Source organism: Chenopodium album, chromosome 12 (assembly GCF_948465745.1).
Source record: "Chenopodium album chromosome 12, dcCheAlbu1.1, whole genome shotgun sequence".
NCBI classification, from domain to species: Eukaryota; Viridiplantae; Streptophyta; class Magnoliopsida; order Caryophyllales; family Amaranthaceae; genus Chenopodium; species Chenopodium album.
The window spans coordinates 35,761,551-35,779,496 of NC_137845.1; positions in this window are offsets into that span (position 1 = coordinate 35,761,551).

Consider the following 17,946-nt stretch of genomic DNA (forward strand, 5'->3'; position numbering starts at 1 on the left):
ACTTATCAAAACATAATAATTAATTCTAATTCTATTAGGATTAAAGAGAACCTTATAGAGAATTCTATCATTAATTCTAATAACTTTAGGAATAATAATTAACATTGGGCCCTCTCCTAGATCATTGGGCCGTATGTAAAGATCAAACCGGGCCCAGTTTAGTATTTTGGCCATAACTTCCTCATTATTCATCGGAATTGGGTTTATAATATATGGTTAAAAAGCTCTTTTCAAACCCCATCCAACTACACTATTATTGGACCCTTTTCGTGAACCAAACTAAACTGGATTGGCTGTTTTCATAAAATAGAGTTGTTTTCGAAAACAGAAAGAAAGAATTTAATAAAAACCAATCGCAACACTTGACTTTTCACACTTTCACCTTATTCGATAATCATTCGATGCAAAAGGTATTCATCACTGGGTTTGGTTTTAGGGAGACACATTTGGGTGTCTACAAAAGCCCCCACTTTGACTGAGTTTGGAGAAACGCAAGTTTCAAAAACGAAAGTCAACGTAGCGATAGGGACGGAGAATGATTCAGAACGTTTTGCGATCCTAAATCATTCTTGTAACGCCAATACCTTCAAACTAGCGTTAGTTAAACAGATAAAAGAGTTAAGAAACGCGTATCTTGCACCGTCGAGCACACGTCTCTGAAGGTAACCGATTTTTTGCTGCATTGCTGTTGTGACGACTTTTCACAATCTATGGAACGTCATCTTGCTGTTTGATGTTCACTCGTCTCTGAATAAAAGAGTTTCTTTTTATATGTCCACGCGTCTCTGAACAAAGAGCTTTAATAGGAAATGTCCATGCATCTCGTAACAAAGAGCTTTTTTTTATATGTCCACGCGTCTCTGAACAATGGAGCTTGAATAGGAATGTCCACGTGTCTCTGAACAAAAGAGCTTGAATAGGATGCCCACGCGTCTCTGAGCAAAAGAGCTTGAAAGAAATGTCCACGCGTCTATGAACAAAAGAGCTTGAAAGAAATGTCCACGCGTCTCTGAACAATAGAGCTTGAATAGGATGCCCACGTGTCTCTGAGCAAAAGATCTTGAAAGAAATTTCCACACGTCTCTGAACAAAAGAGCTTGAAAGAAATGTCCACGCGTCTCTAAATAATAGAGCTTGAATAGGATGCCCACGCGTCTCTGAGCAAAAGAGCTTGAAAAGAAATGTCCACGCGTCTCTGAACAAAATAGCTTGAAAGAAATGTCCACGCGTCTCTGAACAAAGAGCTTGAATGATATGCCCACGCGTCTCTGAGCAAAAGAGCTTTGATACTTGAATATTTTTTGAGATCGTTCGGTTGGCTGCGAACAGGAGCTTTGCTGAATGGTTGTATCCTGTAAATATCAAAAGATTTCCAAAAGACTTTGCTGGAGTTTTTCTTAGGGTTGACCTAAGGTGATTGACTGACTTGAGGTTGACTCAATCTGTTTTGACACGTGTGTGACTCTTATGTGACTTAATGTGTTTTGACACATGTGTTAGACTCAATTCGAGGTGACATGACTCAACGTACATGACTCGAGGTATAAACTTGACTCGTTGTGATTGACTCGAGGTTGACTCGACTGGAAGTGAAATGACACGTGTGACTCATGACCCGTGTGTGCATTGTGAAAAGCAAAAATTTTCCGTCATTTTTGTGGAGGGTACCAACTTTCTCCCGAAAAAGAAAGACACAAAAAAGAAAGACACAAAAAAGAAAGAAGTTTTTGATGGTGCATGTTGAATGAGCTTAGTCAAATGTATGCGCCCACGTTGTATCTCAAAGTACAATGATTATAACATCTTGGACTATCCTAGTTGACTTGATGATGAAAGTATTTAGGTAGCTTAGGCGCGGAGGCTAAGTACTTCATACTTTGTGATGCATTGATGATTGATCTTGATTTTGACATGACAAGGCATGCTTCAGCGTTGTGTTAAGATTTCATGACAAAGGGTTCCTAAAGGTAGGATTATTTGATCATGTATCTGTGATGTGTGTGATAGTGACACTAAAGTTAGGCTGCAAGGGCTAAGTGTGTGGAAAAATATATTGGAAAGAGTCAAATGGTGGTGCCTCTTAGGCTAGGTAGGCTAATAATGTAAGGATCAAGCCCCCAAGTCTAGCTCTAAATAGATAGGGATGAGCATAAGAGATCCTTTGATATGATCATGGTGTGAGTGTGTGAATGTGAATATGAATGCATTTTTATTACGGTCGCGCCCTAATGTGAGGTTGCCTACGTATCCGTTAGGAATCAGGCCGAACGTAGCTCTAGCCGAACCTCGCACAAGTGTGTGTATACCTCAAATAGGTCTTTTGAGGGTTATAACGTGGTTAGGCTAAAGGTTGAAGAAGAAAGGGATAAAGGCTCAAGACCCTAGATAAGCCTCCAAGGTGTGCAACCTTGCTTTTGAATCTTTGTATTTTTATGCTTGAGTGTTTTAACTCTTTTTTCTTTTTTGCTTTTGCATTTTTTTTTATCATTTTTTCAAATTCAAATCTCTTTTTTTATAAGCGTGGGCAATCCCAATCATGCGGTCTATCACTCACTTGGCATTCATGTTTCTCAGGCACGGTACCGAGCACTCGATAAGAAACGTAATTTGAGACGTGTTCATATCAAAGACATTGGAACACTTGCCCTTTTGTACACTTTTATCATTTTTGCTTTTTTGAATTTTTGAGTTTTATGTAAAATCACTCAAAATTTCGTTCTTTGAAAATTGCATAAGTTGCACACCATCCCATCCCAAGGTTAGGTAGATATGGGTTGAAAAATGACAGGTCTATCGTTATACGAGGCTCAAAGTAGTTTATCAAAAAAGGATTGCATATTTTTTAAAAGGTGAAAGGTGATATGATGTGGCTACAAGGGGTGCCTCAAATCATTGGTATACCTTGTGCTCAGTTTGACATGGATTTTTTTTTTTTTTTTACGAATGCAATGCAATGCGATGATCATATGCAAGAAAATAAATGCTCATTTTATTAAAAGGGGAAGAAATAATGATCCTACAAAATAAATCTAAGGAGAATAAACCGGTGCATATGCTAGACTTATTGGGGAAAGGAATAAAAAAGAAATAGAAAAAAGAGGTCACGAATCTTGTCGTTGAAGCTCGCCTCTTGTCTTGTGTCTTATCATCACTCGGTCTTCTTGCCGACTGGAGGTATAGGAAGCTTGTTATTGTCGATCAAATATTGAATTGCTTCCTTTAGCTTCCAACAACTCTCGGTAGTATGACCCCTACCTTGATGATATTTGCAATGTGCATTGGGGTTCCAGCTAGTCGTTCTCTTCTCGACAGGTGGGTCCCCAAACGGTCCTATGGGAGTTATAAAACCTTTTGCATGAAGGCGATCGAATGTTGTGTCATAACTTATGCCAATAGGTGTAAAGGTTCTCTTTTGCTCTCGTTTGTTCAAGGCAAGGACCTCATCCAAGTTAAGCATGCTAACCTTGTTCGAGTGGGTAGCTTTGGAAGAAGAAGGATTGTCGTTCCTCTTTCCTTTCCAGCCACTGTTATTATTGTTACTAATCCTGGCTTTCTTGTCGCGCGGAGGAACATGGAGGAAACTTGAATCAATGAGGTCTTGAATACGATCTTTGAGAGCGAGACATACTTCGGTGGTGTGACCACGACCTCTATGGTATTGGCAATAAGATTTTGGGTCCCAATTGGGATACCGTTTTTCAGGCAGAGGGTCTTGACCGGGACCAATGGGGCAAATGAGACCTTGATCGTGGAGACAGTCAAAAGCTTCATTGTAAGTCATTCCTATTGGTGTGTATTCTTCAATGGTCTGTTTTGTCCGTGGCTTAGGAGCATTGAGTTCTTCATTAGATCCTTGGTGAGAATTTTGTTCAACAACTATCATCTGATTCGCTAATCCTTCTACCACATTCAAGAGCATGGCAATGACATCTTGCAGTTTTCGAATGTCTTCTTTTAGACTTGACAAGTCTTCCCTGATATTATCTAAGATAATACTTTCATCCTCCTCAATCGCGGCCACTTCATCAAGAGAGGTTATATATGCTATCTCGATCATGGGCTTACCTACAGGTGTGATAAGGAGTGAAGGATCGAAGGATGTTTGATCTTCTGCGATGGCTAGAATCTCGGAAGTTTTATTGTCATCGATCAGATCTTGAATAGCTTCTTTGAGTTTCCAACACTTCTCAGCGTCGTGACCCTTTCCTTGGTGATATTTTCAGTGCTTATTAGGATCCCACTTGGGTGGCCTAGCTTCTAGAACTGGATCTTTGATAGGCCCTATGGGCATGACTAGTCCTTTGTGGTGTAATTTTTCAAAAGCTGTTTCATAACCCATACCAAGTGGAGTGAACACTCTTTTCGACCTTTGGATTCGTGGTTTGGAGGTGATCGTACCATGTACTTCATTAATAAGAGAGGAAGAAGAAGGATGGTCGTTCTTCTTTCCTCTCGCACTATTATCTTTCAGAAGGTCATCTTCAATGTCAATGCCTATATTATACACAGCCTTGAAAGTGTTCAAGTTGTGTTGGTATTTTAAGTGCTTTGAATACTTTTCTTGTAAATTTTTGATGAACATCCTCACGGATTCTCTTTCAGTAGGGACTTCAACCATCTTTGTAGAAGTTTCTCTCCATTTATTAAAGAAAGAAGTAAAGCCTTCATTCTCTTTCTGCTTGAGTATTTCAAGTTCCCTATGATCAGTTTCAACTTGAATATTGCATTTATATCTATCAATGAAAGCGTTTACAATTGACTCCCAACTAGAGGTTTTTTCTTTATCAAGAGAAAAATACCATTGCTGACAAACGGTTTCTAATGATAGAGAAAACGCAGAATGAAAAGCCTTCTTGTCTATTCCCTTAATATTCATTACAGTTTCAAAGGCTCTTAAATGAAAATAAGGGTTATCCATTGCCTTGAATTTCAGAATGTCGTTGGCATTGAACTTCTGCGGAAGAAGATCCTTGTCCACCGAGACCCCTTGTGAGCTAATGCCCTGCAATCTATAGTCATTGGACAATTTGCTCAAATTTTCCTAGATGAGCTCCAATTGCTGTTGTCTCACAAGGTCATTGATTTGGAGAGTCAGATTCTTCAACATTTCAGCAATGTTAGCCACTTGTCCCTTGAGTTCGTTGACTTCTTCCTGACTTGCCATTATCTTCTTAGCTTTCCCTTTTCAACCGATTGGCTTATCAAAAGGTTGAATTTGAATAAAGGTGTTGTCTTTGATTAATCGTCCTTCTCTCCTTGACCAAATACTGTGGAAAGGGAAATTAAGGGATATGCATGGTTAATTATTTGACTCTACTTTATTCAACATGCAATGGATGGAAGAAGGTAGGAAGAGTGAATATTGTGACATGGGGAAGGAAAGATGATATAGATGGAGAGATATGAAAAAATTAGGAATAGAATGTACCCCCAACTCAAATGACGGAAAAAACCGACTCATGCATGAACCTAAGACATGGTCATCGTGACTATATAAAGTGTGTGCTAAGACTAGCGAGTGTATGTGACATGTTAAGGCTCTTGTGTAAGACCATGTGGCTAGACTATGTGACTAGAATCCATTAAGGACTTAACAAAGGTGCTGCTTATTAATAAAAAAATCGAACTGATTAGCAAACTGTTTAATTAGACTCGTCGTGATGACTCGAGTAAGAATCTGGACTGTCGCCGGAACAACATAATTGTCGCCACAGTTTGAAGCTTGTCGCCAAACGACAAATCTGTCGCCAGGCGACAAGCAGTAAACTGCGGCGCCACAGCCCAAATTCCTGCGCCATTGCTGGAACATTAATCTGGGACTGTTTCCAGTAAGCTTACTTTAAGGGGACATGCCTAAAGATTAATTACTTTATTAGTCTTTAATTAGTCAAATTGGTTAATTAATTACTTAGAAAAAGTCCTTCTTAGTCATTAATTGGTTTATTTAGACTTAGACACAAGTCAAACAAACGGTTAGCACATATATGATATGCACAAGCAAATAATGCACAAATAGTTCAAATAGTCACAATATGATGCAATGAGTTTGCAACCTAACAAAGGCTCTAGTTCTCTAAGGTTTAGGATATGGGTTAGTCAAAGAGGGTCCATGGTTATGAGTCCGGATGCACCGCGCGAAAGACTTACCTTTGGAAGGGTTGGCGCGAGTGGATGGGACCCCGCAAGTTAAAAACTTGCTTCCACGGTTTGGTGGATTCACAAAGTCGGATGTACCCGTCGTTGCCAGGAGCGTTCGATTGGGTAGATGGAGCGTGAACCCCTAGAGGGTTATGTCCATATGTAGAACACATGGGTTTCAGAAAAGTGAGAAAAACTCAATCAGGAAGTAGAATCAAGCCAACAGTGCTAGAAATGGTCGAAACAAGAAGGCAGAGTTTTGGCTCGGTATTGGAAGAACTTGGCGCCAGACTACAGGGACTGTCGCCGCAAAAGTACCCCTGTCGCCAAGCGATAGAACTTTCGCCAGGTGACAGAAGCACTTTACAGGCGGCAAGCCTTGTTTTCTAGACGCTAGTTCCTACATGCCTTAGCAGGTATCTACGTTCTTAGAATTTTCCAAATTTCGCAGCGTTATTTCAATTCTAGTTGCGAAAGATATTTCTCAAATTCCCTATGTGTAAAAATCCTATGTTTTTGACTCATTTCGTATGGTCTATCCAATGAGGACCTTTTTTATGCATATGACAATAATGCTAATCAAAATTACGCACATGAAATACTTAGAACTTTTCGAGAGTCTCATCCACTTATTCTGAATCATTGCCGAAATAAATTTCAGGAATTAAAATAGAAATCCACCCAAGAAGAGTCGCCAAAAACTGTAGGGAATATTTCAAGCCATTAACCCCAAGCTTGAACCCCACTGTGATCATACACTTAAGTATGGTGGCGTCCAAAGGGAAGGAAGCTAGAGCAAAAGAGTCGCCAACAAGTTTTAGGAACTTGTAAACCGTTCACAAGGTGAAGATTACACCCCTTAACGATCCAGGAGATCGTCAACTCCAAAAGGTCTTGAACCAAATAGGGTTTGGGGATGAAGGTACAAATCCAACCTAAAAGAGATTGAACCTTCCCTAATAATAGGCCTCAACTTCATTCTTCTCGTATTCATGAGCGCTTTCTGACTAACATGCAAACAACAGATTAACCCTAAACATGTTTATCTATGTTGGTTGAACTTAATGCACAAATAAAACTATTATTGGTGATCACTTGAATTATAATCATATTAGCCCTAAACAAGATTATTAATTATCTTATTAAGCGTGATTACAAGTACAAATTCCCTTTAAACATGCATAAAAGGTGTGATCAAGCAATAACAATAATATAATATCAAGCAACATAATAACAATCATCATAATCATGTTCATGTTAGTGTTAAAGCATAATAATAGCAAGATCCTAGGCATGATACTAACAAGATTAATAACAAACCCTAGCATGTCACTAAACATTAAAAATCAAAGCTTTAGCCCTAACATGATATTAGAAAAGAAAATAGGAAGCATCCTAGAAATAATAATTAATATAAGCAAATCACCCTAAATATCATACTAAGGAAAGCATCTTAACATGATACTAGGAACCAAAATAACAATCTTAACATGATTTCTATATCATAAAATCAATTAAACAATTAAAGTACTTACTTGGATGCCTCGTATCTCTTTCTAATAACAAAATACACGCGTTAATAACTTCAAGGAAAATATAAAATCAAACAATCAAATTGAATAATTGAAATAGAGATTTGGGACCAAACCCTCAGAAATTATAACCTTTCACGTCTAGGGCAAAGGCAACTTTGAACTTGGCTAGGTGTTTCTAGATCTCGTGAATGCGGAATTTTGTTTGTGAAAAGCTAGAGAGAGTTTAGAGGGAGATGATCGATTGAAGATGATGATAATTGAGAATTGATGATTGTTGATGATCAAAACGGAGGTTCAGGACCCTATTTATAAGAAAACAGTCCGGAAATAGGTAGAATTTGATAAGGAATAAAACTCCACGCTGTCGCTGCAAAACCGACCTTGTCGCTTGGCGACAGGCGACAGCCTGGATTTCTACGCGCTTTCAACACGGAGTGCACATATAAATCAAAATCGATTAGTAAAGTCCGTATGAAAACTGAAACCGTATTTTTCATAAAATAATATTTTATTCCAAATAAAACTTATCAAAACATAATTATTAATTCTAATTCTATTAAGATTAAAGAGAACCTTCTAGACAATTCTATCATTAATTCTAATAACTTTAGGAATAATAATTAACATTGGGCCCTCTCCTAGATCATTGGGCCGTATGTAAAGATCAAACCGGGCCCAGTTTAGTATTTTGGCCATAACTTCCTCATTATTCATCGGAATTGGGCTTATAATATATCGTTAGAAAGCTCTTTTCAAACCCCATCCAACTACACTATTATTGGACCCTTTTCGTGAACCAAACTAAACTGGATTGGCTGTTTTCATAAAATAGAGTTGTTTTCGAAAACAGAAAGAAAGAATTTAATAAAAACCAACCGCAACACTTGACTTTTCACACTTTCACCTTATTCGATAATCATTCGACGCAAAAGGTATTCATCACTGAGTTTGGTATTGGGGAGACACATTTGGGTGTCTACACTCACTAATAGATCTCTTTCTAGTCAATATTTCCTTCATGAATTTCGCATATGCAGGAATTTGTGTAATTAGTTCTGTGAAGGGGACTGTTACCTGAAAATCTTTAACCATCTCAAGAAACTTACCAAACTGCTTATCCGAATTTGTTTTTAAGTGACGATTGGGGAATAGAAGTTTGATAACCGGCTTTGGAGTATTACTGCTCTTATCTGGAGCTGCTACTTTCCCTGGAGTTGTACCCTGCAATGTATTATCAGAAATATTAGTACTACTCTTTAGCCCTGTAGGGCTATTAGCAACATTGTTAGGTTTAACGGAATCAAGATTAGCATTATTCATTAAAACAGGTTCATCATTTCTGGGCATAGGGGGCCCATCATAGTGTAAACCACTCCTTAGAGTAATTGCGAAGGCTTGATCCGTAGGCCTAGTTAGCTATGCTGGCAGGGATCCTTGTTGATGGGCTTGTAGAGTAGAAGAAATCTGCGCAATTTAATATCTATAATTTTATTATGTGCTATGATCGAATCAATTTGGGCATCTCTACTCTCCATGTGCTTTTGCATACTAGCCAGCATCGCTCTAATTTCTACCAAAGCAAGGTCGGAAGATGAGGAGGGTTGTTGTGGTTGGTTCTTCTGGCCAGCATTGGGATGGCAGTATTTCTGTTGTGGTTGTTGTGGCGTCTGTAATTGTTGTGGAGGTGGCGGATTTTGAACATTGGTGCTCCGGTAGGAAAGATATGGATGATTCCGGAACCTAGGATTGTAGGTGTTGGAGTATGGGTCATCTGCCTATAAGCTTGAAAGGCATTGACTTGCTCCACGGAACTCCTGCAATCTTGCTCCCTATGACCTATAATTCCACAATTTTCATAGAAAGCCTCATTAGAATTATTATTAATTGCAGAAACATTAGCTATATTTGCAGTACTAAGATTATCTAATTTTTGACAAATAGAGGTTAATTGAGCTTTTAAAAAGGACACAGAGTCGACACTATGTTTCCCTTTGTTAGCAAACCCTCTAGGATTCCCATATTGGGAATTGTGGATTGCCATATCTTCGATAACTTGACCTGTGTCATCAACATTAAGGTTCATAAACCTCCCACTAGCTGCAGAATCAAATATTGTTCTAGATAAATTTCCAATCCCATTATAAAAGGCTTGGATTAACTGCCATTGTGCTAAATTATGGTGGGGACACTCCCTCTGCAGATTCTTGAATCTTTCCCAAGCCTCATACAAAGTATCATCTGGCTCTTGGGAAAAGTTTTGAATTGCGCTTCTTAGCAAAGCTGTCCTCTCGGCAGGATAATATTTATTATAGAAATTTAAAACAAGAGTCTCCCAGTTAGTTATACCAAGTGCAGTTCTATTTAATCCATTATACCATAATTTGGCTTTTCCACATAAAGAAAAAGGAAAGAGAATCTCCCTGATTTGGTCATGTGTGACTCCAGCTTGCCTAATGGTATTGCAATATTGACAGTAGTCTGCAATATGAAGATTTGGGTCTTCACCCTTAGCTCCACTGAATTGCTTCCTTTCTATCATCGTGATAAATTGGGGTTTAATCTCGAGTTGCACCCCATTAAGAGCCGGAATGGGGGTAAGATGTGGAAAATCTGTAAGCGTCGGCTGCGAATAATCACTGAGCTTCTTAGGTGCCGTCATCTCTGATTCTGAATCTGAAGGATCTTCTGAATCACTGGAATCAGTTGGAGGGTTTCGGTGATTATTGTTATCCTCAGAACCCGCCAGGATTTTCCTGTAAAGATTCTTTTATCTATGAAAAGAGCGTTCGATCTCAGGATCGAATGGGATATAACCTGATCTGGAACACCTGGGCATACACAAAGAACTAGACGACAAATATGAGAACTGTCCCAAAGAACTTACGTTCTCTAGGACAGGAGAAAATAAGCTAGACTATAAAAATAATCAGAAATAAAAATAAGACCGTCTCCTCGGCAACGGCGCTAAATTTTGATACGCTAAAGTCGTAATCAGCTAATCAAAAATAATACCTAAATCCACTAACTATGTAAAAAGGGAAGAAGGGTCGAACAACAAGGAAACAAGTCAATTTATTCCTAATAAATTTATATAATCTAGATTATCAAGTAACCAATTTGTTATTATAAAGGAGAACTAAACTACTAAGAGTATAAGTGAAAAGGAATAAAAAGTAGGAGGAAAATCAAGGAATAAAAGACCTAGGGCATAGGTTCACCAATAAATAATATTCCAAGGTAAAACATAATAATCAACCATCAATGCATCAATTTATCAGATCATAAAGGGCTTTCGCTACGTATTACAATCACAGAATCAATCTACCGGTATTAAATCTCATCTCTCGAATCTCGACTTAACCATTTATAAATTAACCTGCCTATTGAAACGAGACCTAAACATCAATTCTCATATCTCGAATCTCGAATCAATATTGTCAAACTCATGCATAAAAGATCAGGCCTAATCTAGTCACAGAGCATTAAATCAATCAATAGGAAATTAATCAAGCATTGACAATCATTAACAATAAATTACCCCTTCATATTATTTATGGATCCCCATAAACCCTAGAAAGAAAACTACTCAGACATAATCGAACATAAACTAAACAAAGCAATTAAACAAGTCATGATGGAAGAAATAAAATAAATAGCTTAGATTAAAGAAGAAGAAATCGTTACCAAAATCAATGGAATTACAAAGTTGAGCAAGAACACAGTTGAGAGAATTTTAGAGAGAGAAAATAATCTAAGTAGAGAGAGAAAGTTTAAAAGAGAAGGTCCCCCAAAAAACAAGATTCCATACTAAAATCGTACTTAAACAACTTTAAAAACAATCCTAATTAAAAACTAAGAATTTGACAAATCTAAACCCTCAATAACACGCGCCCGATCGGGCGAAGGGCGGCCTGATCGGGCCCGCCTTTTTCTTCGCAACTCTCCTGGGTAGCCGCGCCCGATCGAGCTAATGCTCACCCGATCGGGCGCGCCTTTCCTAATGCCTCTGACTACGCGCCCGCCCGATCGGGCGTAAGCTTGCCCGATCGGGCCCGGTCTCTTCCTCGAGGCTTGGACTTCGATTGGGCTTGATTCTTCGGCCCAATCCGAATTTCCTCTTCGGGTCTTGAATACTTGGTCCAAATGCCCCGGTATCACACACCGGGCCCTTAATCACCGGCTCTAACCGGTCCTGGGCTTCAAATATGGTTGTGTCCTCCTAATGTCCGTAGTTGCTCCATGAAAAACCCGGAAAACGCTCTAAAGATGCAATTTCCTACAAAACTCAACCAAAACTACAAAAACACTAGAAAACACCAATTAGTAATAAAAGTGGCTCTAAAGAGCCAAAAACACTACTGATTATGACCAAGGGACGGGGGTAAAATACTATATAAATTGGACACATCACCTAGCCGCATGATACTATGTTTGAAAAAAAAACAGAGTACATAGTACTAAAACAGAGCATGTTTTTTATTCGAGCAAAAATAGCATTCTCAAGCAATCAAACAAATTCTTACAATACTATGACAAATATTGTGACAAATTAAGCATGAATAGCTAGCAAAAACACGAAGAACGAGTCACATTATTCTCACGAACTCGAAGTGCCCAACAATGGTGAAACGTTCGTTTCTTCATCAAATTGAGTCAAACAAGTCTCGAAACACTCCTAAAGTGATATACAAGCATAAACATGCAATTTCATGGCAAGAAATTTGATAAACAAAGAAAAATAAGCAAGATAAGTTTCAGATTTTTCAAAAATCCGCAAAGGAACACATACGAAATTCTTCCAAATTGAGTGGAGTTTGAGAAAAACTTACATAGATCAGCAAACTAGAAATCGAGAACTTTGATTTGCAACAAATTTGAGTGAATTTGGTTGAGAAACGAGCAAGAACGGACAATTTGAAGTTTCGGGCAAAAACCGAACAAGAAATGAGCAGCAGCCAAAATGAGGAAGAAGGGGTTTTATTCTGAAAAACGCGATTCTATCGTGCCGCGATGAAACCATCATGCCACGTCAAGCTTGGTGCAACGCGATAACACGTGGCAGCGTGCGCTAGCTCTCCTTTCTTCAGCGATGCAATTCCTAGGCCCCATAATGCTTTTGTGGACCTTATTCAGCAAATTAGGTTTTTTGGTACGCCAGTTAGCCCCTATAAGCAAATTGACATGATTAGTAATCGACTCAATTACAATCGCCGTAAGTGATCGGCCTGACGACGATCATCTCACTTAGCTTAAGCGCCTAAGTACTAGCTCATCACAAGCACCGAGGTATTGGTTACAAGCAAGCACAAGCACCAAAGTACCGACTCATCACAACGAGCAATCACAGTAAAATATCAGCAAATATTCAAGCGAAGCACTAGCAAACTGAGGATTAACAAGCGATGGTCTTCGATAATCTTCCCTAAGAAGATTGTCACAACGGAACTGGAGATGGCTATAAGCAGCGGTCTTCAACGATGTCCCGAAGTATAGAGGACATTGTCTATAGCGGCGAGGTACTTCCGTGGCGAGGTATTGCCACAACACTAGAGATGACGAGGTACAGTCACCTTCGACGATGTTCCCGAGGTATTATGGAAGATTGTCACAAACAAATGAAGATAGTGAGGCACTGTTACCTTCAGATGGCGTTCACGAGGCACTGTGGAAATCGTCACAACAGCATGCAACAAAATCGGTTACCCCATAGACGTGTGCTCAACGGTGCAAGATACGTGTTTCTTAACTCTTTTATCTGTTTAACTAACGCTAGTTTGTAGGTATCACGGAACGTTTTGAATCATTCTCTGTCCCTATCGCTGCTTTGACTTTTGTTTTCGAAACTTACGTTTCTCCAAACTCAGTCAAAATGGGGGCTTCTGTAGACACCTGATTGTGTCTCCCCAAAAACCAAACTGTAGGGAATAATTCAAGCATCCCACACTTGATCCCCACTGTGATCATACACTTAAACATGGCGGCGTCCAAAAGGAAGGAAGCTAGAGTAAAAGAGTAGCCAACAAGTTTTAGGAACTTGTAAATCGTTCACAGGGGGAAGGTTACACCCCTTAACGATCCATGAGATCGGTAACTCCATAGTGGTCTGGAACCATGACTAGATATTCGGGGATGAAGGTACAAATCCAACCTAAAAGAGATTGAATCTGCCCTAAAAATAGGCCTCTACTTTATTCTTCTCATATTCATGTGCGCTTTCTGACTAACATACAACTAATAGGTTAACCCTAAACCTGTTTAATCTATGTTGGTTTAATATTAATGCACAAACAAATCTATTATTGGCGATCACTTGAATTATAATCATATTAACCTAAACAAGATTATTAATTATCTTATTAAGCGTGATTACAAGAACAAATTCCCTTTAAACCTGCAAGAGAGGGCGTGATCAAGCAATAACAATAATAATAAATATAATATCAAACAACATAATAACAATCATCATCATAATAATAATATTCTCAATCTCAAAGCATAATAATATTAGCAAGATCCTAGGCATAATACTTACAAGATTAATAACAAACCCTAGCATGTCACTAAGCATTAAAGATCAATTAGCCCTAACATGACACTAACATGATATTAGGAAAGAAATAGGAAGCATCATAATAATATACATGATATTAGAAATTTTAGTTATTACCCTAAACATAATACTAGGAAGCAATATAACATCCTAACATGATACTAGGAATCAACAAAATAATTTAAGCATAAGATCAATAAAACAATTAAAGTACTTACTTCGATGCCTCGTACCTCTTTCTAATAACAAAATACACACGTTAGTAACTTCAAGGAATCGAACAGTTAGTTTAAATAATTGAAATAGAGATTTGGGACCAAACCCTCAGAAATACTAAACCTTTCACATCTAGGGCGAAGGCAACTTCGAACTTGGCTAGGTGTGTCTATAACTTGTGTATGAGGAATTTTGTAAGAGGGAAGGTTTAGAAAAGGAATAGAGAGAGAATAGAGAGAGATGATGGTTGTGAATGATTGTTGATTGTTTTTTATGATTAAAAAAAACGGGGAGATACAACCCTATTTATAAGAAAACAGTCCGAAAACGATAGAAAATACTTCAAATTCTATACGGAATAAAACTGGCATCTGTCGCCAGGCGACAGACTTTGTCGTTTGACGCTAATAAAAAGATAAAACGCGCTTTTATACGGAATCCTCTTCTTAATATGATTAAGCAGCAAATTCCGTGTTTATCAAATTAAAACAGGTTTATCATAAAACTCTTATTTTATTCCAAATAAAACTCTTTAAAATATAATTATCAATCCTAATTCCATTAGAATTAAAAGGAACCTTCTAAATATTCTAGAAGATTAAAATCAATCCTAACAACTTTAGGAATAATAATTAATAGGCCATCCTCTAGATCATTGGGCCGCATATAAAATTCATTTCGAGCCCATTTTAATATAATCCATAACTTCCTCATTATTCATCGGAATTGGGCTTATAATATATCGTTGGAAAACTCTTTTCGAGCCCAACCCAACTACACTATTATTGGACCCTTATCATGGACCAAACTAAACTGGACTGGCTATTTTCATAAATACAGTAAGAAAAGAAATGTTTTCAAAAACAGAAAGAAAGATATTTTAATAAAAACATCCACATCACTAGACTTTTTACACTTTCACTTTGTTCGATAATCAAATGACGTAAAAGGTATTCATCACCGGGTTTGGTTTTGGGGAGACTAATTTGGGTGTCTACACAAACACAGTTATGAATATCTTTCATGTCATTGATTATCGAGCAAAGTGAAATGTGAAAAGTCTTGTAATGCGGTCGTTTTAATAAAAAATACTTCTTTTTGTTTTCGAAAATATATCTTTTCGTACTCTATTTATGGAAAATGTCCAGTCCTGTTTAGTTTGGTCCATAATAAGGGTCCAATAATGGTGTAGTTGTATTGGGAAAAGAGCTTTCCAACGATATATTATAAGCCCAATTCTGATGAATAATGAGGAAGTTATGGCCAAAATACTAAATTGGGCTTGAAATGAGTTTTATATACGGCCCAATGATCAAGTGGAGGGCCCGTTAATTAATATTCCTAAAGTCATTAGGATTGATTTTAATCTTCTAGAATAATCTAGAAGGTTACTTTTAAACTCTAGTGGGATTAGGATTAATAATTATATATTTTAGAAAATAAAGAATTTTATTTGGAATAAAAGAAGTGTTTTAAAATATTAAATCTGATTTTAAAAGATAAGTACGGATGTTAAATAGTCTAATTTAATTAGATTAAGGACTCCGTACAAATTTGAATTAACGCGTTCACCATCGCAAAACGACGGCTCCATCGTGCCGCGATGAAGCCATCGCGCCATGATGGACCTTGTCGCACCGCGATGGAAGCAGTTTTATTCCGAGTCAAATTCGATCTTTTCTTATCGTTTCGGGACTTTTTTCTCTATAAATGGGGTCTTTTTCCCCGTTTTCAATCATCAACAATCATCAAATTCTCTTCTCTCTCTTAAGCAATAGCTTATTCTTTCTCCCTCTTTCTAGCCTAACCTTTTCAAAATACAATATTCCGCATTCACGAGTTCTAGACACACCTAGCCAAGCTCGAAGTTGTCTTCGCCCTAGACGTGAACGGTTGATAATTTATGAGGGTTTGGTCCCAAATCCTTATTTCAATTATTTAAATTAATTGTTTGATTTAATATTTTCATTGAAGTTACTAACGTGTGTATTGTTTTGATAGAAAGAGATACGAGGCAACAAAGTAAGTAGTTTTGCTATATCTATAAAAAGCATGTTTATATTATATTAATTCCTAGTATCATGTTCGGATGTTATTTATTGCTTTCTAGTATCATGTTTAGGTTGCTTCCTATTTCTTCTATCATGTTAGTTTCATGTTAGGATAAAGCTTTGATCTTTAATATTTAATGACATGCTAAGGTTTGTTATTAATCTTGTTAGTATCATGCCTAGGATCTTGCTAATATTATTATTCTTTGATGAGATTATTATTATGATGATGATGATTTATTATTATTATTATTATGTTGCTTAATATATATTGTTGTTATTGCTTGATCACGCCATCTCTTGCAGGTTTAAAGGGAATTTGTACTTATAATCATGCTTAATAAGATAATTAATAATCTTGTTTAGGCTAATATGATTTTAATTCAAGTGATTGCCAATAATAGATTTATTTGTGCATTAATATTCAACCAACATAAATTAAACAGGTTTAGAATTAATATATTGATTGTATGTTAGTTAGAAAGCACACATGAATATGAGAAGAATAAAGTAGAGGCCTATTTTTAGGGCAGGTTCAATCTCTTTTAGGTTGGATTTGTACCTTCATCCCCGAATATCCAGTTATGCTTCCGGACCACTATGGAGTTAGAAATCTCATGGATCATTAAGGGGTGTAACCTTCACCCTATGAACGGTTTACAAGTTCCTAAAACTTGTTCGCGACTCTTTTGCTCTAGCTTCCTTCCCTTTGGACGCCACCATGCTTAAGTGTATGATCACAATAGGGCTCAAGTGTGGGATGCTTGAAATATTCCCTACATTAGGTGTCGTCTCTTACTTCTTCATAGATCCGGTAAGGACCTTCTCAATTAGGAGTTAACTTTCCTTGCTCACTAGCCCTACCAGTTGCCTCCATTTTTCGTAACACAAAGTCACCCACTTTCAAGGGCCGTTTGTGTACTCTCTTGTTGTAGGCACTATTCATTCTTAGACGGTAAATCTCATGACGATGGGCGGTATTGTCCCTGTGCTCCGGGAGTGAGTCTAATGCTAGCCACATGGCCTCCCAGTTTGCTTCTTCATCATATAGCATGACTCGTAAAGTCGTCTCACAATGCTCGATAGGCAAGATGACTTCAGTATCGTATACCATGAGAAACAGGGTTTCACCAATTGCCCCTTTTTCATTTTTTCGGATGGCCCATCGGACATAAATTAATTCTTCTGCCCATAAGCCACCGGCCCTTTCAATTTTCTTTTTGATGCCGTTTGAGATGAGTTTGGTGAAGGATTCAACTTGGCCATTTGATTGGGGTCAGCCGACTGATGCAAAACAATGTGAGATCCCTTGATCTCCCAACCAATTCTTAAGTTGAGGCGTCTTAAACTAAGGGCCATTGTCAAAAACCATAGACATAGATACCCCGAATCGGGTGATGATATTCTTCCAAATGAAAGAGATGACATCCTTTGTCTTGATGTTTTTTACTGCCCC